Source organism: Lolium perenne, chromosome 5, assembly GCF_019359855.2.
Source record: "Lolium perenne isolate Kyuss_39 chromosome 5, Kyuss_2.0, whole genome shotgun sequence".
Taxonomy (NCBI): Eukaryota; Viridiplantae; Streptophyta; class Magnoliopsida; order Poales; family Poaceae; genus Lolium; species Lolium perenne.
Genome location: NC_067248.2, coordinates 124,271,733 through 124,294,017, shown reverse-complemented (window position 1 = coordinate 124,294,017; position 22,285 = coordinate 124,271,733).

Here is a 22,285-nt window from a genome sequence, read left to right as displayed (position 1 = left end):
CTTAACCATGAACCTGTCTTAGTTACCCGGAATAATCTTTAAACCGGTACATCAACAGCCTAGACAAGGCTAGTTTGCCATGCCTTTGGCATACAAGGGGTCATCCCCCCAATATTAGTCCCCGAAGCTGGTATAGTCCGGCGGATTCTATCCGACGGACCATGCCAGATTCCCATCTTGAACGTACCGGTTTAACCCTTCCGGCGTTTCTGCAGAAACCACATCACCATATCTCTACGAACAAACCTTCTGGCTTCTAGCCGAAATCATCTCACCGTACCGACCTTTTTCGGTAGCTTTGCCATTAAACCTTCCTTGACGAAGTCGAGAATATGTTGGAAACAGTGAATGTCAGAGACATGCGCACTGTTTCTGACGCTCCAGTGTCAGGGGTCACTTCCCTTCGACTCCCGCGCCCTCCTTAAATGCGCCACACCGGATCCTTGCCGTCGTTCTGGATCCCTATGGCCTTCGTGTGGCATCTTGTTTTCACGCGTGTACCGCAGCGCCACGTGGCGGCCCACAAGGAAAGTGAGCGGGCCAGGCCGCACCGCAGCCCATTAACCCTTCGCTATAAAGGGGCGCGACGGTTCCTTGCCACCTCCTTCCCGCGCGGAGGAGGATTTCACGTCCCCTCCAGACATTGAAGACACCGGCGCCAGCAACATCGGCGCCGGCAACGAAGATGCTGAGCGGGCGGAACCTCTGGTTCCTCCCACTCCCAAGAAGAAGAAGAAGAAGAAGGCCACCGCCTCCCCCTCTAAGACTGTGCCGGAAACATCCGCGCCAGCTGTGGTGACCCAGCATACCACTGCATGGTGTAGTATGCAAGTCTGATATAACACCAATGAAACACCGTTCCACTAGTATTATATCGCTCAGAGTGGTACAACAAAAACATATGCGGATCCAAGGCATGTCTATAGAATTACACACAGACTCTGTTACATAAGATCATCACAGCCTCCTACTGTACAATGAGGTAAAACTGCAAATAAACTCCAGAAGAACGACTCGTAGTCTAATCCTAACACGAACTCTATTTGTAGAGTATTTAACTAGCTATAGAGGCTATGAAAAGATTCTAACTAAATAGGAGCTAAGTTTAGGAAGCTAGTTCCTTTCTATTGCTAATCTAGGTTTCCTCCTTGTTGTATGTGGTATCTGACTCTTCTGCCAGATCATGTCCCATGAAGTAATTGTGGACTTCTCGGCCTTCGAGTTGCATTGTAGATCCTCCTTCGATGCCTCCATATCTAAGCAGGGGATTTAAGAGTGGGATGAGTACGAGCGTACTCAACAAGTTCATTATAGGAAAGAGGTGTTTAATGCACTAGCTACGGCATTAGACCAGAGAGTCTAATACCAATGCAGGTTTTCATAATCATTTCTTCAAAAGGTTGCTTTTATTCAGAAGAACTATGTCCGTCAGCCTTCACCGGTTTACTAGAACTTCATGGAGTTCCTTTCCGGCAGCGTTCGCAGTTCCATATCCCGGAACAGGGAGTGCCAGGTCACGATTCATTACACTCTGCAGAGGTGTGTTGCTTTACCCATAAGAGATCTTAACCTTGGTGCCAACCGAGCCGCGAGCTCGTCCACACTTCCTTTGGTGTGAGGCCCGGTATAAGGTCATAGCCAATCATATTCCTCCGCTACCTCGCACACCCACCCTTTGCTGCATCCCCGACCCTGGGTCCTCGTCGGTCCCATTATTCCCGTATTTCAGGGTGGACCCCGACCACGACGACAGTCTGGGATCGAACCAAACTCCTTCGCCGGCAGATGCAACCCCTCATAGACCGCAATACCGTGGGGACTTAGATGGCTTCCCCAACCTACCGCTTGCACTTCGGCGACAAGTGTGCTACGGACAAAGCCGTGGGGACTTAATTGGCTTCCCCAGCCTACCGCTTGCCCCGACAGATGACAAGTGTGCTACGGTAAAGCGCGTTCGTTGATGTACAAGAGGTGGAAATACGATTGACTATTCCGTCCCACTCCAGATCTTATGGTTAACACGGGTATTACGGCACAAGAATCACTGGACGACATTTGTTGTTTAATCCTAGATGGATATAAGCCCGTGCAATGGAACCTCCACCATATCAACACATACCATGGTTCCATTGCCCACCACATAGTCATATTCATAGTTATGAAAATAGTATTTTTTATTTTTTATGCAAGAGTGATAAGTATAGTACTTTGCAAGTAATTTGGTAAAAATACTCAAATGACATGAGCAAGCGATGAACTTGCCTTTCTTGACTGCAAGATTATGCAGTCAAGGGTCTTCGATACGTAATAACTCCAAATTCTGAAATAGCATCATCGTCCGGTAAGGACGATGTTTAAAAGATTGGCAAGGATGCAATAATGCATAAGTATGAGATGCAATCGCTCTAAGCGTGACCTAACCCCGATGATTTAGGATTATTTAGTTGAAATGATTGGCTTAGGGTGCGTTGCACTTTTAGAGTGATTCACAAACAAGGTTCTTATTCAGGTGTGGTCACATGGTATCATGAACAGGTGCTGCAATATATAATAACAATAAGATTAATAGCACACAACTATAACATTTGGTATAATCTTAACATGTAATGAATAGTGGTTGGTTTTAACACTACATGGCATGGTTAATGATTAATTATCATATACTTCAAAAGAATAACTTTTGAAGAACATGTTTTTTAATAAAGAACAAGTATGATAATTAGGGTTGTGGGGTTCTATGGTTTACTATGGTTCCCATTTGGTTTCTGGAGTAAGGATTAGACGGATCTCAACAAGGTTGGAAGCATATCTTAGGTAATTTATTAAACATGGTGCTATCAAGGTTGGTATACCTTGTTGGTGATAGCTGGCTAGGGTTTATAGGTTCTATTAGGTAGGGTTGATGATGATTATTTATTTACTTCAAAAGAATAACTTTTGAAGAACATACTTCTTAAATAATAAGAAGTATAACAATTAGGGTTGAGGTGGTCTAGGTTTACTGTTGGTTTTATTAAGTAAGAAATAATTGACTCCTAAATGGGATGTTTGATAAGTATCCAACCCAAGTAGGGTTTAGTGGAATATGGTTAGGTAATGCAAAATAGTAAGTATGGTTGCTATTAGGGTTCATCACAATGGTGTGATGCTAAGCATGGATAATAAGGAATGATTGTTTTGGTAATAGGATCTAGGGTTTACACTTGGTTAACCCTACTTGATTATTTAGTTCTGATGAAGATGAACACATGGGATACCAATTTATTAGTGATAGGTCTTCTACATTTTATGTGGGTATGAACAACCATTGAGTTGCTCAATATAAACCTATGAATGAAAAGAAAGTGTTATGATCATATACTATAACCTAGGGTTTAGGTTAGTGGAAAATTAGGGTTCAAATGGATTAGTGGAGCTAGGGTTCCTAATGAATTAGGGTTTTAGAACTCCACATGAAATGATGAGGTTATCACTTTATTTATAATGGAACTAGAGTTTCCTAATTACCCTATAATTATTGGATTGATAACTTCATTAAGGAAATTGAAGTTATTAATAACTTTGAAATAAAAATAATGTTGGATTTGGCATTTTATTATTTTTAATGAATTAATAATTAAGGTGTTTGTTAATCAGGGTTTAAATCTTTTTAATAAGGATTTAACACATTAAATAAATAAAGAGAATTAGTTTTAATGTTTTCTTTATTTAGTTACTGGTTTTCTTTAATTTGGAGAATTTTTCCTAATTATTGAATTTTAATTCAATTAAGAATAAAAGAAAAGGCTTAATTATTAAATATTAAATAATTAAATTTTTATTAAAAATAAAAATTTCATATTATATTTTTATTGGATAGATCTTATTTTTAGGATCATTTTGATATCTCATTTGTATTTTTCTGAGTTGTAATGGATTTTATGAATTCATGTAAAGTTGCAGCAATTTATAGAATTTGAATTAAAATTGAAACTACTAAACGTACCCAGGCTACTGCTACCCGCAGACACAGACAGGTGGGGCAGTGCCACGTTGGCTGCCACGTGGTGCCGAGGTGGCAACCATGTGCATCACCGGCGGCCAGTGGTGGTCGCCGCCGGCAATTCCGCGTTCCCGCGGGGACGTGTGCGTGCGCGCTGGAAAGAAGACGTCGAGGCGAACCTCGTGGCGGTGGCGCCGCTCCGGTTTGGTCACCGGAGCGTGCTCGCCGGCGAGGCCAAGCGGCGGCGCTCGCAGTCGGACGGCGCTACGGCGATGCAGGGGATTAGGGAGAGGGCTATGAAGCTCTAGGGGTTCAGTGGCTCACCAGGAGCACGATGAGCTTGGTGGCGACTTCAATGGTGGTCGGCATCGCCGGAATTGCTCACTCCCGGCGTCGGGGAAGAAGAGCTTGTCGGCGAGGCTACAGGTTGCCCCGGCTCGATTCCTTTTGCACCTTGAACAAGTCGAGGACGGTGGTCTCGATGGTGGTCACGACAAGGTCTGGGAACGCCTCAATCGACGGTGATGGCCAACGTCTGAGCGGCTAGGGTTTCGGAAATTGGGGGAAATCGAGTAGAGAGAGAGGGAAACGGAGCTAGGGTTTGTCGTGTAGGGTTTTATACGGCTCCAGAAGCGAGCCTCGTCACGTCGTCGAGGAAGGAGGGCTTGCCAGCGCGAGGGAGAAGACGAACACGCCGTCGTGCTGGCCTCCAGCACACGGAGAGGATGAGGATGACCCTCTCCCGATCTTTTGGCGAAGGGGTATGGGCTGTGGTTGCTGGGCTGGCTTGTGGGCTGCGGTTTGGGCCGGGATTAGGCCGCTCCACGGGCTGCACGGCCAGGTAAGTCTCTTCTCTCTTTTTCTTTTCTGTTTTTATTTTTCTGTTTTATAATTCTGTTTTGAGTTCAAATTTGAATTCCTTTCTATTTTGCAGATCTTGCTTATTTGAATCATACAAAGATTAGTACAAGGTACTGCAGATACTTGAGTGGTGCATTAGAATGTTAATATGGGTAGTATAACATTGGTTTAGTTATTATTATTGGAACTTGAGTTTAAATACCCATATGGACATGAATTTGAATATTATCTTTGTAAATATTCAAATTATTTTCCAATGATAATTTTCTTACTTAGTGATATATAGAGTTTTATTTAGTATTACTTTGCAAGAAACAATTTCAAAGTAATATTTACTTATGGGTTTCTATTAAGAAGTGATTTAATGGCATGATTTCATGTGCTAAATTATTTCTAAGGACTTGATCTCATATTTGGGAATTTGGTTATTTGCATATGATTTTATGTGAATACTTATTTATTAAGGTCTTGTAGGTTTGATTATAACCCTATTTCAAGGTTAATACTAGTACCATATTTTAATAACACCTTGAAATACCTAAAGTAGATACTACTCTCATTATGGGTTGGTCTTAATTATAAAAATAGGTGATTGATAACCACACATGGTTTAATTATAGGGTTTGGCACTAGGTGTTTCTTATCTTCAATAATTGAAGCATAAGATATAACTAGTGAGCAATTCTAGGGCTCTAATCATATTTACCTAATGGCACCTGGTTTGAAACTCAATTATGGCCTAGGGTTTGAATTGTGATCACCCAAGTGATACACATACTAGAATTGGGATATAGGCCTAGGTTATAGATATGAGATGACACCATATTGTACTTGCTAGGGTTTAATTCCCCCTATCTACAATAAGATGGTTACTTGCTTTATTGTTATTATTCTCATTTAGTTATTTTTATAGTTAACTTTGGTCATATGGATGGATGACTTCTCACCATATAAAACATAGAGTTTGACCTTAAGGTTTTCTTAGGTTCTTTGATTAACGAATAAATGGAATGTAGATGTGGTAGGATGCTACTTATGATCACCAAGTGATTCCCAAGTTAAGGTTGGGATATAAGCCTAGTGTTGCTTACCAGTTACCTCCCTATGATTTCATGTGATGAATGATATCTACTTATCCTATTATGGTTTAACTTGTACTCATATACATCCAGAGCATGATCATGGATTAGGCATGATCAAGTTGTTCTTAATATTTCTACCTCAAGTTCTTAGGGTTTATGATCATCACTCAATTTATAATGATCAAGGTTTGGCTTCCTAAGTTATCTCTCAAGAATTAGGTTTCTCACTCCCAAGATTAAGTATTGTCTGGATCAACTAAGTATAGCACTTCTAATTTATCTTCTTGAATGGGACTACTATGGTTGCCTCTTAAGTTTATATCCCAGGAAAAATGCCTGAGATATTATGTTAGGGTTCTGCTTAATCAATGATGATATAATCATCTGGTATATGGATAGTTCTCTCCCTCACATTCAAGTGTTGCCTCAACTACTTGAGTGTAACATTATAGCTTGAGCTCTCTTTCATAGGAATAGTTATTCTAGGTTTTTATGATGTTCTCCTAATATCTCCTCCTTACTTTATCAATTCATGGATATGGTATTATTCCATTTGATATTTGGTTATCTCACCACTTCAAGATGGAATGGTTAATCTCTCCATACTTTAGTTCAATGATTGTCCTTTATTCTTAAATAGGTAAAGCTAAGATTGGTATGAGTGGTTTCTCTCATTTAGGGAAGGACTTGAATACTAACCTAAGGTTAGGCTCCATAGAGAATGATGTGGTCACCAATATCTATGGTTAACATAAATGGATTCTCTTTCTAGGAATGTCTTGAATAATATCCTTGGGTTCCTCTTAAAGATGATGATTTGAATATTTGGATGTATATCCAAGGTTTAGCTCAAGGTTTGTTATTGCTTCTCTAAAAATTATTATAGAACTCTCACCTCTCTAGGGTTGATGTATAATAATTTGGAATGGAGAAGAATATATATTTCTAGGGTTGATCTTCTTGTTATGTTTCCAAGATTGAAGTAGAATGAATACCATGAGGTTCATGGTAGGATCATGGATTTGTTTAAGAAATGGAAAAGATAAGTGAAGAATGGTTTGTCCATTTATTGTTACTTGATTTCCAAATAGATGTATGTTCATATGTTATGACAAGGAATTCCATGTTATGACCCTTTATAAGATCAAGCAATTGATCATTGAGTAAAGTGTTGTTGTGTTGATTTTAGTTCCATTTGATCTAACCCCCTAGATCAAATCATCTCTACCCAAAACAAGGTTTTAGCAAAGTCCCATTGAGGTTTATAGCGCTTGACTTGATGCGCTACTTCAATTCCACCAAGGTCAAGTGAAACTTCAGTTACTGTGACTGTTTTACTTTAAAGCGCGAAAATTCCCCGGATTTTCTATGCATGAATGCAATGCACACATCTGTTTCCTCTATTTTTGTAACCCCAATACCTGGGATATTACACCAGCCACCTCTTCGCCAGCCAAAGAAGTGCCGGAAGCTTCCGCGCCAACAACCTCCTCGCCTGTAAAGGACTGATACGTCTCCGACGTATCGATAATTTCTTATGTTCCATGCCACATTATTGATGTTATCTACATGTTTTATGCACACTTTATGTCATATTCGTGCATTTTCTGGAACTAACCTATTAACAAGATGCCGAAGTGCCAGTTCCTGTTTTCTGCTGTTTTTGGTTTCAGAAATCCTAGTAACGAAATATTCTCGGAATTGGACGAAATCAACGCCCAGGTTCCTATTTTGCCCGGAAGCATCCAGAACACCCGAGAGCCACCAGGGAGGGGGCACAGGCCCACCAAACCACATGGCGGCGCGGCCAGGGGGGGCCCGCGCCACCCTATGGTGTGGGCACCCCTTCGACCCTCCTGCGCCGCCTCTTCGCCTATATAAAGCCCCTGGATCGAAAACCCTGATGCGTTCGACGAAAACCACAGAAACCTTCCAGAGCCGCCGCCATCGCGAGGCCAAGATCTGGGGGACAGGAGTCTCTGTTCCGGCACGCCGCCGGAACGGGGAAGTGCCCCCGGAAGGCTTCTCCATCGACACCGCTGCCATCTCCACCGCCATCTTCATCACCGCTGCTGCTCCCATGAGGAGGGAGTAGTTCTCCATCGAGGCTCGGGGCTGTACCGGTAGCTATGTGGTTCATCTCTCTCCTATGTACTTCAATACAATAATCTCATGAGCTGCCTTATATGATTGAGATTCATATGATGATGCTTGTAATCTAGATGTCATTATGCTAGTCAAGTGAGTTTTACTTATGTGATCTCCGGAGACTCCTTGTCCCACGTGTGTAAAGGTGACAGTGTGTGCACCGTGTGGGTCTCTTAGGCTATATTTCACAGAATACTTATTCACTGTTGAATGGCATAGTGAAGTGCTTATTTATATCTCTTTATGATTGCAATGTGTTTTGTATCACAATTTATCTATGTGCTACTCTAGCAATGTTATTAAAGTAGTTCTATTCCTCCTGCACGATGTAATGGTGACAGTGTGTGCATCCGTGTTAGTACTTGGTTTATGCTATGATCATGATCTCTTGTAGATTGCGAAGTTAACTATTGCTATGATGGTATTGATGTGATCTATTCCTCCTACATATGCATGAAGGTGACAGTGTGCATGCTATGTTAGTACTTGGTTTAGTCTTTTGATCTATCTTACGCTATAAGGTTACTAAAATATGAACATTAATTGTGGAGCTTGTTAACTCCGGCATTGAGGGTTCGTGTAATCCTAGGCAATGTGTTCATCATCCAACAAAAGTGTAGAGTATGCATTTATCTATTCTGTTATGTGATCAATGTTGAGAGTGTCCACTAGTGAAAGTGTAATCCCTAGGCCTTGTTCCTAAATACTGCTATCGCTGCTTGTTTATCGTTTTCTTTGCGTTACTACATCGCTGCAATACTACCACCATCAACTACACGCCAGCAAGCTATTTTCTGGCACCGTTGCTACTGCTCATATATATTCATACCACCTGTATTTCACTATCTCTTCGCCGAACTAGTGCACCTATTTGGTGTGTTGGGGACACAAGAGACTTCTTGCTTTGTGGTTGCAGGGTTGCATGAGAGGGATATCTTTGACCTCTTCCTCCCTGAGTTCGATAAACCTTGGGTGATCCACTTAAGGGAAAACTTGCTGCTGTTCTACAAACCTCTGCTCTTGGAGGCCCAACACTGTCTACAGGAAAGGAGGGGGAACGTAGACATCAAGCTATTTTCTGGCGCCGTTGCCGGGGAGGAAAGGTAAAAGGTACTCACACTCCGGACCTCGGCTACCAAGCTATTTTCCGCCATTGTAAGTACTCGAAGCTATTTCCTTTAGATCCTGCAATTGCATCTTTTTTGTTTACACTAGTTTGGCATAATGGAGAAGAATGATCTTCTTATTCTATTTCCTGATTTAAAACATGGATTGTTTGATGCGAAAATTAAAAAACCTATGGAATCTTATTTGCATGCTGGTAGTAATATTAGTATGAACGCTTTGAACACCATTGTTGATAATAATATAGAAAGTTCTAAGCTTGGGGAAGCTGGTTTGCATGATATTTTTAGTCCCCCAAGCATTGAGGAGAAAATTTTCTTTGATGATACTTTGCCTCCTATTTATGATGATTATAATGATATTGGTCTTTTAGTACCGCCTGTTATGGAGGATAAATTTGATTATGATTACAATATGCCTCCTATATTTGATAATGAGAATAATAATGATAGCTACTTTGTTGAATTTGCTCCCACTACAACTAATAAAATTGATTATGCCTATGTGGAGAGTAATAATTTTATGCATGAGACTCATGATAAGAATGCTTTATGTGATAGTTATATTGTTGAGTTTGCTCATGATACTACTGAAAGTTATTATGAGAGAGGAAAATATGGTTGCAAAAAATTTCATGTTACTAAAACACCTCTCTATGTGCTGAAATTTTTGAAGCTACACTTGTTTTATCTTCCTATGCTTGTTACTTTGCTCTTCATGAACTTGTTTATTTACAAGATTCCTTTGCATAGGAAGCATGTTAGACTTAAATGTGTTTTGTATTTGCCTCTTGATGCTCTCTTTTGCTTCAACTACTATTTCTTGCGAGTGCATCATTAAAACTGCTGAGCCCATCTTAATGGCTATAAAGAAAGAACTTCTTGGGAGATAACCCATGTGTTATTTTGCTACAGTACTTTGTTTTATATTTGTGTCTTGGAAGTTGTTTACTACTGTAGCAACCTCTCCTTATCTTAGTTTTGTGTTTTGTTGTGCCAAGTAAAGTCGTTGATAGTAAAGTTCATACTAGATTTGGATTACTGCGCAGAAACAGATTTCTTTGCTGTCACGAATCTGGGCTAAATTCTCTGTAGGTAACTCAGAAAATTAAGCCAATTTACGTGAGTGATCCACAGATATGTACGCAACTTTCATTAAATTTGGGCATTTTCATTTGAGCAAGTCTGGTGCCATTTTAAAATTCGTCAATACGAACTGTTCTGTTTTGACAGATTCTGCCTTTTATTTCGCATTGCCTTTTTTTGCTATGTTGGATGAATTTCTTTGATCCATTAATGTCCAGTAGCTTTATGCAATGTCCAGAAGTGTTAAGAATGATTGTGTCACCTCTGAATATGTTAATTTTTATTGTGCACTAACCCTCTAATGAGTTGTTTCGAGTTTGGTGTGGAGGAAGTTTTCAAGGATCAAGAGAGGAGTATGATGCAACATGATCAAGGAGAGTGAAAGCTCTAAGCTTGGGGATACCCCAGTGGTTCACCCCTGCATATTCTAAGAAGACTCAAGCGTCTAAGCTTGGGGATGCCCAAGGCATCCCCTTCTTCATCGACAACATTATCAGGTTCCTCCCCTGAAACTATATTTTTATTCCATCACATCTTATGTGCTTTGCTTGGAGCGTCGGTTTGTTTTTGTTTTTTGTTTTGTTTGAATAAAATGGATCCTAGCATTCACTTTATGGGAGAGAGACACGCTCCGCTGTAGCATATGGACAAGTATGTCCTTAGTTTCTACTCATAGTATTCATGGCGAAGTTTCTTCTTCGTTAAATTGTTATATGGTTGGAATTGGAAAATGATACATGTAGTAATTGCTATAATGTCTTGGGTAATGTGATACTTGGCAATTGTTGTGCTCATGTTTAAGCTCTTGCATCATATGCTTTGCACCCATTAATGAAGAAATACATAGAGCATGCTATAATTTGGTTTGCATATTTGGTTTCTCTAAGGTCTAGATAATTTCTAGTATTGAGTTTGAACAACAAGGAAGACGGTGTAGAGTCTTATAATGTTTTCAATATGTCTTTTATGTGAGTTTTGCTGCACCGGTTCATCCTTGTGTTTGTTTCAAATAACCTTGCTAGCCTAAACCTTGTATCGAGAGGGAATACTTCTCATGCATCCAAAATACTTGAGCCAACCACTATGCCATTTGTGTCCACCATACCTACCTACTACATGGTATTTTCCGCCATTCCAAAGTAAATTGCTTGAGTGCTACCTTTAAAATTCCATCATTCACCTTTGCAATATATAGCTCATGGGACAAATAGCTTAAAAACTATTGTGATATTGAATATGTAATTATGCACTTTATCTCTTATTAAGTTGCTTGTTGTGCGATAACCATGTTCACTGGGGACGCCATCAACTATTCTTTGTTGAATTTCATGTGAGTTGCTATGCATGTTCGTCTTGTCTGAAGTAAGAGCGATCTACCACCTTATGGTTAAGCATGCATATTGTTAGAGAAGAACATTGGGCCGCTAACTAAAGCCATGATCCATGGTGGAAGTTTCAGTTTTGGACATATATCCTCAATCTCAAATGAGAAAACTATTAATTGTTGTTACATGCTTATGCATAAAAGAGGAGTCCATTATCTGTTGTCTATGTTGTCCCGGTATGGATGTCTAAGTTGAAGAATAATCAATAGCGAGAAATCCAATGCGAGCTTTCTCCTTAGACCTTTGTACAGGCGGCATAGAGGTACCCCTTTGTGACACTTGGTTAAAACATGTGCATTGTGATGATCCGGTAGTCCAAGCTAATTAGGACAAGGTGCGGGCACTATTAGTATACTATGTATGAGGCTTGCAACTTGTAAGATATAATTTACATGATACATATGCTTTATTACTACCGTTGACAAAATTGTTTCATGTTTTCAAAATCAAAGCTCTAGCACAAATATAGCAATCGATGCTTTTCCTCTATGGAGGACCATTCTTTTACTTTCATTGTTGAGTCAGTTCACCTATTTCTCTCCACCTCAAGAAGCAAACACTTGTGGGAACTGTGCATTGATTCCTACATACTTGCATATTGCACTTGTTATATTACTCTATGTTGACAATATCCATGAGATATACATGTTACAAGTTGAAAGCAACTGCTGAAACTTAATCTTCCTTTGTGTTGCTTCAATGCCTTTACTTTGAATTATTGCTTTATGAGTTAACTCTTATGCAAGACTTATTGATGCTTGTCTTGAAGTGCTATTCATGAAAAGTCTTTGCTTTATGATTCACTTGTTTACTCATGTCATATACATTGTTTTGATCGCTGCATTCACTACATATGCTTTACAAATAGTATGATCAAGATTATGATGGCATGTCACTCCAGAAATTATCTGTTATCGTTTTACTCGCTCGGACGAGCAGAACTAAGCTTGGGGATGCTGATACGTCTCCGACGTATCGATAATTTCTTATGTTCCATGCCACATTATTGATGTTATCTACATGTTTTATGCACACTTTATGTCATATTCGTGCATTTTCTGGAACTAACCTATTAACAAGATGCCGAAGTGCCAGTTCCTGTTTTCTGCTATTTTTGGTTTCAGAAATCCTAGTAACGAAATATTCTCGGAATTGGACGAAATCAACGCCTAGGTTCCTATTTTGCCCGGAAGCATCCAGAACACCCGAGAGCCACCAGGGAGGGGGCACAGGCCCACCAAACCACATGGCGGCGCGGCCAGGGGGGGCCCGCGCCACCCTATGGTGTGGGCACCCCTTCGACCCTCCTGCGCCGCCTCTTCGCCTATATAAAGCCCCTGGATCGAAAACCCTGATGCGTTCGACGAAAACCACAGAAACCTTCCAGAGCCGCCGCCATCGCGAGGCCAAGATCTGGGGGACAGGAGTCTCTGTTCCGGCACGCCGCCAGAACGGGGAAGTGCCCCCGGAAGGCTTCTCCATCTCCACCGCTGCCATCTCCACCGCCATCTTCATCACCGCTGCTGCTCCCATGAGGAGGGAGTAGTTCTCCATCGAGGCTCGGGGCTGTACCGGTAGCTATGTGGTTCATCTCTCTCCTATGTACTTCAATACAATAATCTCATGAGCTGCCTTACATGATTGAGATTCATATGATGATGCTTGTAATCTAGATGTCATTATGCTAGTCAAGTGAGTTTTACTTATGTGATCTCCGGAGACTCCTTGTCCCACGTGTGTAAAGGTGACAGTGTGTGCACCGTGTGGGTCTCTTAGGCTATATTTCATAGAATACTTATTCACTGTTGAATGGCATAGTGAAGTGCTTATTTATATCTCTTTATGATTGCAATGTGTTTTGTATCACAATTTATCTATGTGCTACTCTAGCAATGTTATTAAAGTAGTTCTATTCCTCCTGCACGATGTAATGGTGACAGTGTGTGCATCCATGTTAGTACTTGGTTTATGCTATGATCATGATCTCTTGTAGATTGCGAAGTTAACTATTGCTATGATGGTATTGATGTGATCTATTCCTCCTACATATGCATGAAGGTGACAGTGTGCATGCTATGTTAGTACTTGGTTTAGTCTTTTGATCTATCTTACACTATAAGGTTACTAAAATATGAACATTAATTGTGGAGCTTGTTAACTCCGGCATTGAGGGTTCGTGTAATCCTACGCAATGTGTTCATCATCCAACAAAAGTGTAGAGTATGCATTTATCTATTCTGTTATGTGATCAATGTTGAGAGTGTCCACTAGTGAAAGTGTAATCCCTAGGCCTTGTTCCTAAATACTGCTATCGCTGCTTGTTTACTGTTTTACTGCGTTACTACTGCTGCAATACTACCACCATCAACTACACGCCAGCAAGCTACTTTCTGGCACCGTTGCTACTGCTCATATATATTCATACCACCTGTATTTCACTATCTCTTCGCCGAACTAGTGCACCTATTTGGTGTGTTGGGGACACAAGAGACTTCTTGCTTTGTGGTTGCAGGGTTGCATGAGAGGGATATCTTTGACCTCTTCCTCCCTGAGTTCGATAAACCTTGGGTGATCCACTTAAGGGAAAACTTGCTGCTGTTCTACAAACCTCTGCTCTTGGAGGCCCAACACTGTCTACAGGAAAGGAGGGGGAACGTAGACATCAAGGACGCGCCACCTCCGGCACCTCCTACCGGCGACCCAACTCCTGCCCCCGAGCCAGCTCGCCCGGAAGGCGCAACCTTCACTGCTCAGCAACTTGCTGCAGTGGTCACTGCGGCGACCTCGCCACCTTCCGGTTCGCAGGCGCCGGTGCTGCACGCCGACCGCGCCGCAATTGCTGCCGGCGAGAAGGCTCCAGTCCCGCTGGGCCGGATCGTCGATCTTAGCCGCGGCGAGGTGTACCTGGGCCCTCTGCGCGAGTACGCGGAGAAATGGAACTGGGCAGATGTGTCTCCCGCCACACGCGGCTTGGGCAAGGACAAGCTGCCGGTCGTGGATAACTCCGGCCCGCGGAGTACGACGCAACATCTGAGCCGGCTCAAGTGTGCCGTAAAGGAGTTTGACACGGCCTGGCACGACACCAGCACCAACGTGGTGGTAAGCTCCACACTCAAAGCTTCAAGCTTTTTCCTTTTACATCAGTGCCGGTTTTCAATCTCTCAACTTATAGATATATCCTCACAGTCCCCGAGTTTCGGGTTAAGCACGCAGTACTTCGCGCGAAACTTTCTTGAAACAAAAACCAGCATAGCTAGTCCCCGAGTTTCGGGTTAAGCACAAAGTACTTAGCGCGAAACTGCAAAAAACCGGCATAGCTAGTCCCCGAGTTTCGGGTTAAGCACAAAGTACTTAGCGCGAAACTGCAAAAAACCGGCATAGCTAGTCCCCGAGTTTCGGGTTAAGCACAAAGTACTTAGCGCGAACTGCAAAAAACCCGACATAGCTAGTCCCCGAGTTCCGGGTTAAGCACAAAGTACTTAGCGCGAAACTGCAAAAAACCGGCATAGCTTAACCGCAACTTTTAATTTGTACAGGGCACCATCGACCTCCGGAAGCAGCTCTTTGAGGAGCTACTGTGGGAGCACCGGCACCTCTCCGAGGCCCATGCCAGATGCCAAGGTTAGTTTTCAGCTTCCGGCTTCTTTTTCACCGGCTTCTTTGATCGATCTATATTCACAAGTTTTATGTGCAACTGCCCTTCCGGAAGCCTCGCTTGAGGACCTTACCGGCCAGATCTCTGCGCTCAAAGGTACACTTGCTTGTTCACTTTTTCTCTTATCATTTGAGCACTTTGGCTTCTTGTACTAAACTTTTGCCCTTCTGGGTCGCAGCGGAGAAGGAGCGGCTTGCCCTCGAGCACCGGAAGGCTCTGGACGCTCAGCGGAGCATCGCCGCTCAGCTGAAGGAGAAGCTCATCCAAGCTGAACTCCGGCACACGCAGGAGCTCAAGGAAGCCAAGGCTGCCGGCGAGGCCAAGCTCGATGAAGCCCTAAAGGACTTCAGCGACGCCAGCGAGCAGCTGCATAAGGAGCTTGAGGAGGAGACCAGGCTGCTAAAGGAGGCTGAGGACCGGAACGCCACCCTTGCGAGGGACCAGGCCCAGTTTATCCGGATGATTATCCAAGCTGATGAGCTGGCGCTCAGTAAGTTCTTTTTTTTTTCTTCTCCCTCGCTTATTAGTTTATATCTTGAAAGATCGAGATGTCGCCTAGAGGGGGGTGAATAGGCAATTAAAAAACTCTTGCGGATTTGTCTTGTAAGAGTGCGGAATTAAACTAACGTTTAGTTTACAAGCACAAACCCTAAATATGATAAGCTCAACTAAGTGTAACAATAGCAACTAGAGCTAAGCAAGATAGGCACAAGATATATGTAGCACAAGTGATAGCAAGATATATGTACTTCAAGCACGATGGCTATCACAAGGAAAGAGAGCTCGGGTATAGAAATAACCGAGGCACGCGGAGACGATGATGTATTCCCGTGTTCCCTTCCTTTGCAAGAAGATACGTCACGTTTGGAGGAGTGGAGGTCCACGAAGGATTCCCCGCGCCACGAAGGCTCACCCTATTCTCCGAACCACACCCACGAAGGATAATGGCCCTTTCCTTATGGTTAGCTTTTCCTCCGCTCCGGAGATGGCAAGCTCCACAACCACTTCACAAGCTCCACGAAGGAGAAGCCCGGGCCTCTTCACAGTCCTCTTGAAGAGATCACCGGAGCACCAACCGCCAAGCCAACTAGGAGGTCTCCCTCCAAGAGTAGCAAGCTCACGGTCTCTCACTCGAACTAATCGTGGTGGAGAGCTCAACACTATGCAATGATGCAAAGCAAGAACACTAGAGGTGTTCAAGTCCTTCACACTCAAATCCCACCCAAGCAACAAATGCTAAGATGAGATTGGAGAGGAAGAACAATGGGGAAAGTCAACAAAAGACTCCAAGATCTATATCCCAAGAGTTCCCCTCACTTAGAGAAGAAATGGTTTGGTGGAAGTGTAGATCTAGATCTCCTCTCTTAGATCCCTCAGGAATGAGCAAGAATCATGGGGGAAGACAAGAGACAGAGCAAGCTCTTCAAAGCCAACAATGGAGGTGAGAGAATAGAAGAACTAACTCGGCCCAAGGTGGAAGAAGCCTATTTATAGTCAAAGAGGAAAAAATAACCGTTGGGAAAAAGACACGCAAAGTTGCACAGGAAAAATCGGCCTAGCCGGTCGAACCGGCCGGCCGACCAGGGCTGGAGCCGGACTGGCCGGTCAGCAGCCCGACCGAACCGGATCTGAGGCCGGATGGGGAGGCTGGTCGCGCGGTGGGCTAGGCGGCCCACCGGGGCGGGCGAGTGGGCCGTGGGGGAGAAGCGGCCCAGCAGTGCGGCGCCGGGGCGAGCGGCGAGCAGGCCGAGTGGGCCGCGCTGGGCGGAGGCCCAGCCCGGCTGGGTGGCAGTCGTGTCGAGCCGGAGCCGGCGTCGGCGGGCCGGTCGGTGGCCGGGCACTGGGCCGGACCAGGCCGGGGCCGCCTCAGTAAGGCTCCCGGCTGGCATCAGCGCCTGGGCCGGTTTCGGCCGGGTGGGCCGGTGGTTGGGCCGGTCCGGCCGGCTGGCCCCTTCCCTTTTTTTCTTTTTATTCTTTTCTTCTTTTTCCTTTTTCCTTTTTCTTTAATAACAAAAGCTCCCGAACTCTGATTCGAATGAAACCAATTTTGTTTGGAAGATAGCAACGAATGCTATCCAATAGAAAGTGAAAACACACAAGTCTGTAGGAGGGGATTTTATCATGAATATAAAAGGTAGAACCTTATATCATGAATAACCGGTAAAATCACCCAACCTCGAAAACGCAATAGAAGATGCATGCGGATTCCGTTTTCGATGAACTTGGGCTTGTTGTAAAGCTAGCAACAAGCTCAAGAACCTTACACATAGAAACACCAAGAAGCAATAGAGATATGCAAAGTATGCATAGGATTGAGCTCCCTAAGACGATGTGATCAAGTTACCCAACCGAAAGCCCCTCTTAATAGTGCGACTATCTATCCTATAATCCGGTCTCCCATCAACCACCTTGAGACCGGTAAAAGGAAAACCTAGCAAGGCCATACCTTTTTCCTTGCGCATCCCGCTTGATCTTGATGATAGCTCTTCAAGCTCCACACAAGCCGAAATGCCTCAACTTGATCATCGTTGCTTCGTGAAGACTCACAAATGCTCCCCCATACACCATGATGGGAAAGCTCCATTGATGTACATCTTCACATGTCCATTATCGCCACATGGACGGCAAGCTTCAAGTATGTGATCCACTTGAGATGCTCATCTTGAACTTGCACGACTCAACCTTGTATCTTCTCATACTCTATCGTACTATCTTGAGGTGTATAAAGAATTCTTCACTTGGAATCAAGCTCTCAAGATCTTGGTCATTCATTGCTTATCACATAGGATAGAGCATGGCTAATATTGAGTTCCACATAAGAACTCCATCTTCATTTCTTCTTCTTGATCATATCACATATATATCTTCAAATCGATGATATTGATGCCAATACACAAGGTATATCTTTATCTTCATGGCATCCATACTTGAATCCAACACATGGAGTACAAGTAGTACCTATGGAATATTCCTTCATATAAACTCAATGAAAACATTAGTCCATATGGGTTGTCATTAATTACCAAAACCACACATAGGGGCAATATACCCTTACAATCTCCCCCATTTTGGTAATTGATGACAACCACAATAAGAGGGTTTATATAATGAATATTAGAGACAAGTACGCAACTTATCCGAGAATAAGTTGTATACAAGAGGTTGTATTTGATATGGTCAAGTAACACAAAGCTACTATCCCATATCAAAACCAACTCTACTCACACAACTACAACTAATGCAAGGGATGTGAGTAGAACCAATATATATAGAGCAAACTCCCCCACAATGTATGCACGTGTGATGAACATGAATTCATTGCATACATTGTCAAGATTAACCTTTGGGGACAATTTCAATTATATATACAACCATGCAAGACATATAAATATGGAATGCATGAGAGGCAAAACACTTAATCACAAACCGAACTTAAGTATAAAACCATTCCCTTAAACCCTCTAAACTTCTCCCCCATTGGCATCGAGTGCCAAAATGCGTGAAAAATTTAGAAAGCCAATATAATGTGAGTTCCTCCCCAACGTGTGCACTTCTCATAATTTGAGTGGAATCAAATGCACATATCCAATGATGAATATTTGAAGGAAGTCAAACTATATTGAGGATCAAAGATTGCACAAGGATAACATGGTGAAGGAAGCTTTAACAAATAAAGCAAGCAATCGAAGAACCAATTGGACAAACAAAGATATCATGATACGAGAGATATAGTGCTCTAAAAATAAGGAAGCTCCCCAAGGTTCGTGCGTAATTTATAATGTTTGCATTTGAATACAATATGCATAAACATGGAATCCTCACTCCCTCTATATCATTTAGAACACAACCAAGATAAAGATAATATGCTTATCAAGAATAACTTGAGTTCAACAATTACGAGATATGAGTGCATGAAGAAAAACAAGTAAACCAAGCACTCATAAATCTTCTTTACCAACACCACTAAAAACAAAAGGGTAAAAGATGGTTGGCAAAGAACAAGGATATCAAGGTGATGGATTAACGCTCTCATGTATATAAGTTTCTAAAGTGGACATAGTGATCCATAAAGAAACATGCACACACAAGAGGTTAACAAAATAAATAAGACAAGATATCCAAGATGAAGTCATAAAATATACCAAAGGATGTTTGCTTAACAAACATATATAGCTTATGGCTTCAATATTCACTTGTGGTATATGGATGAGCTTCAACCAAGAAAATCTCAAAAACATCACAACTAACAATAAGGGAAGTAAAGCTAGTTGGAATATTTTGAGAAAGGCAACAAGTATCACAAATACAGATTTATTTCACAATTTCATCAATATTGCACATAAGAGCTCTTTGACGAATTGACATGCAATAAACTGCTAGAGGGCATATTTGTGATAGGTGAATCATAAATATGATATGTATATTCCTATCATATGCATCTTCTCAAATTACTCAAATGTTCAATAAGAAGTTTTCTTTAAAAAGATTTTTTCAAGAACCGCAATATTTTCGAAATAAATAATTTCATGCCAAGATGCAACCTACAAGAGGTTGGATGCTATAGGAGTATGCATAAATAAGATACTTGTTACCGAGATAGCAATGGCATGATGTAGTAGATAAGAGTTCATTCATCATCCTAGCTTGACTCCAATTATCATATGGTGATAACACCTTCCTTATAGATGAGACAAGCCTCCGTTGCATCTCCAATGTACCTAAAGCAACATTCAAGTACATCTTGGTCCCCAAACTTATTGGGTCCAAAATGGTTAGACTAACCACAATACATAGGACACACTCCATATAAATATGTGCATATTTATAGATGAAATTTGAATTTCATGCACATCTTAGCCGTTTAGGATTTGATGGAGTATACCCTATATAATGGATCGAAGAAAGAAAGCATGTTATAAATATAAATAAATTACATATAAGCACGCACAAAGACTTTTAAAGATCCAAGAAAGATATATTTTGGACAAAACACCAAATGAATTGAAGAAGGTATAAAGGTGTGACCAAACAAATTTGTTGTCCAAATTATATCAAAGACGCAAATCACAAAAGATTTGTTCAACAAAGTTCAACAAATGAACTAAGAAGAAACCATTGAGCATAAAAGATGAAATAAAGCAAACATGCTCAAAGATTTATCTCATTCAAGCAAATAAAACATGTAAGAAGGAATGAGATAGCAAACTCCCAAAAGAGCAAGGTTCGAACAAATAAACCAAACCCTCTACACTTTTCACAATGGCACAATGTACCATAAGGAAAAGGTTTGTCTTCCAAAACAAACACTTGATATGAATCAAGAGAATTTATCAAAAGATTTTTCAAAGAGACAAAGAAGACACGTGGGAGCAACAAAGATTTCTTGGAAATAAAATAAGTAAATAAGAAGCAATCCAAGGTGAAGATGATCCATGAATTCAACCACAAACAAGGTTATCAATTGTAAAAGACAATGAGTATATTGGAAATAATTTCCGGTGGTGAATTGACAATGATAGTAAGGATCAACTTCACAATAAAAGGCATAGGATAAGTATATAGAATTAAGCACTATGCACGGATGAAGATTCTTGATAGCTTCAACTAGTCAAACAATCACGCACGGCAATGATTAGAATAACTTGAAGCAAACGGTGTCCCAAATAAGATATAGAGATATGTATTTGAGGAAAAAACGTACCAAGAATTTCTTACTCAAACAAGAATCCATAAGATGAGCCAATAAAAACTTTTTAATAGAAGTGGAGTTTGTTTGAGCAAACATGCCACCTAGGAACAAGATAATTAAGAGCATCAACTCTTAGTGGCATAACCTCATATGTTCACATTTTCTAGGCTTGTGATATGTACAAAACATATTACTCCCGCATAATGTGATAAAACATTTCTTCTAAACAAGAGGCAACTAAAATTCAACTAGAGATGATTAATGGACATTTAGAATTTGAATTTCTCATGAGTATGGCATACCACATAGTGACTAGATAATCTTGCAATATCAATACTAAGTGGTGATACCCATGTACACACATCTATCTATTATATTATTAAAACAACAAACAACCAACGGTTTAGATTGGCTAGACGTAAGTAAATAAAGAACAATGGCCAAAATTAACTTTCTAACGCGTATGCGCATTCTATCCCACGTTGCTTCTCAATACACGAAAACACGTTCCAGTTCGATCTGGCGCCGCCAGGCAGCCATCGCCGCCGCTCCGCATGGCTCTGCCGGCCGGGTCTTCATTCAAATTCCAGCTAAAGCTGATGCCTAAGCACAACTTGCCAGCGGAGCCGTTCGGCCGGCCCAGGCGCCGTCGCGGCAGCAACCTCCGGAGTCCGCCGGGTTACGATGGATGTGCAACACCAATGGTGTCGAGTTCGAGTCGCATTTGGAGCAGCACGAGGTCCCCATGTCTGATCTCCATGGTCTCAACGTATCAGTCTGATCCGGACTAGGAACAAAGTTAATTATGTATCTATACATATATATATGTGGCCAGATCTATTAATTATGTCTCTCATCCCTTGACAGCCGAGGTGGTCAGGATCTTCCACGACCAAGCCATCCATATCACATGGACAGAGGTAAAACCATGGCTGTTTGATCGGCTTCCTTTAATTAAATGCACCAGTGGTCGATCGATGGTTGACATCGTTGCTGATAGGTAATTAATTGCAGATGTCTAGACTTTTGGTAATCATCTGGACTGCTAGACAAGAGCACGGTGGAGACCCTGTCAGGTATAACAAACAAGTGTTGAATCAGTGGTCGCCCTGAGTCCAGAGCACTGTAAATCTTTTAATGGCTTAGTTTTGGAAGATTACCTGCCAGTTCTCCTAGGACTGTTGAAAGAAAGTGATTATACTCATACAGTGTTTTTGTTATATGACAGGTTATCATGCCTCATGTTTTGCCACAACGGACCGATTTCCTTTCC